This window comes from Silene latifolia, chromosome 3, assembly GCF_048544455.1.
Source record: "Silene latifolia isolate original U9 population chromosome 3, ASM4854445v1, whole genome shotgun sequence".
In the NCBI taxonomy this organism is placed as follows: domain Eukaryota; kingdom Viridiplantae; phylum Streptophyta; class Magnoliopsida; order Caryophyllales; family Caryophyllaceae; genus Silene; species Silene latifolia.
In genome coordinates this window covers 66,479,102-66,481,077 of record NC_133528.1, presented here as the reverse complement: position 1 = coordinate 66,481,077, position 1,976 = coordinate 66,479,102, and the positions used below count along the sequence as shown (strand labels likewise).

The following is a 1,976-nucleotide window of genomic DNA, read 5'->3' as shown; positions in this document are numbered from 1 at the left end:
TAAAAAGTATAATTACTAGTTTAGCCCTTAGTTAACCCTAATGCATCCTCCCTAATTTTCACTATAAATACCCCATTAGGCTAATTAGAGGAGCATGTTCTTCTTATCAATAATTAGTGTAGTTAATATCAATCAAATCTCTCTTCAATATTGTAATCAAGTATTAATCAAGTTTTAATCCAAGTTTTAGTTCTTTAATCTCTCTTTTGTTCATCCTTTATTTTGGGTAATTGAAGATTATTTGGGTTATTATTGGGAGATTGACAACCTCTCAATCTAGCATTCAAGTACTTCTATTATTCTTGCTTTATTATTGGAATCATTAGTAGGTATAATCTCTTAATCCCTTTTTAATTATTGTTAATTACTTTCATTTATTCATCATGTTTCATATTGTTAGTATGATTGACAACCTTGCTAGCATGATCAACATGATAATGAGTGAGTAGTCTCTTAGCTAGGGTTAATGGGTGATTAGGGAAACCAACATGGGGAATGATTCATGCTTAAATTAATATGCTTTCATGTTTTATTTGCTTGCTTGTTTTGATCTCAACTCATGCACATGTTATATTTGATGAAATGCTAAGCCTATGAATCCTTGCATTTACTATCATCTCCTATCTTTTCAATGAGACTTGTAAGACATAACCCAACTCGAGTCTCATTAGACCATGCATGTTGTTGAGTAGGGAAGATTAAGTCGACTTGTAGGTGTTGTACAATCTAATCGATTCGGCTCCGGGACCCAAACTTTCCTAGGATTGTAAGATATAACCCAACTCAATCCATCACAACAATAATTGCTTGCTTATAATTTGAGAACATGTTTGTATGATCATATCCCATGATTCCCCTATGATCCCATGACACCCTAGTGCCTTTAATCAATTGTTTGCACCCCTTTTTATTCATCTTGCTTGTTTATTTTCATTGTTATTCTAGTTTAGTAACCTTCTACATCAACCCAATTTGTGACACCCCTTAGACACCACTAGTTACAATAGAAATCTCATTTCAACTCCCGTCCCTTGGGATCCGACCTTTACTTGCCTCTTTACTAATTGTAGAGTTGCTTGTTAAGCTATAAATTGTATTTTGATTCGACCGTGACCAACGACCACATCTTAATTTGTGAACACTTAGCGGGATCGCATCAAAAATGGCGCCGTTTCCGGGGACGGTGTTTGTTTGACTTAGACTTCTTTTTATTGTTATTAGTTGTGTCTTTCTTCACCTTGAGGAAGTAAAACTCCTCAAGGTTTGTTCTAATTGTTTTTGAGTTGTTTGATATTTTGCATGTCTAGAAGGTTACAAAGTGATTTGTTACCTTTTGACCGTGAAATCGAAAGAACCTTGACGAACAATAGGAGACTTGTTAGGAGGAATTTGAGAGGTGTTGGTGAAGTTGTTCAACCCACTAGTGAGTTTGTCAATCCTTTCGCAATAGAAGGAGAAGAAAACCCATTACACAATACCCCACAAAATCCACCTACAATGCCTAAATTCTCGTCACACTCTCTACCCACCGAGGAGAATCTACCAAATGGTACTCCTACACCGCAACATCTCACCGGAAATTTTATTGCCAAGTCCGCCTTCATCCAACTAGTTGAGAGGAGCGAATTTGGGGGGATGCCTAGTGAGGATCCTCATTCTCATATGGAAACCTTTTGCGATTATTGTGATGCTATCTCTCAAACGGGCGTGACTCAAGACCAAATTAGATGGGTCTTATTTCCTTTTTCCTTAATCGGCACCGCAAAGCAATGGTTGAAGGGCCTTGATAAGGCCACCCTTGGAATAGATTCTTGGAAGAAGTTGGCTCTAGCTTTCTACAAAAAATTCTACCCACTGGAAAAGACCAACATGCTAAGAGCTCAAATTACGGGTTTTAAGCAAAGGGATGAAGAGTCTTTGTATGAAGCTTGGGAGCGGTTCAAGGGAATTTGTCGCTCATGTCCTCACCATGGACT

General features: G+C 37.4%; 1 non-coding gene across 1 annotated transcript; it reads right to left on the bottom strand.

Annotated features, from left to right (window-relative positions):
* Window positions 1-1,869: 1,869 nt before the first annotated feature.
* On the bottom strand, window positions 1,870-1,976 carry LOC141650658 (small nucleolar RNA R71). Its single transcript, XR_012546679.1, has one exon. It is a non-coding gene; the product is annotated as a small nucleolar RNA R71 (small nucleolar RNA).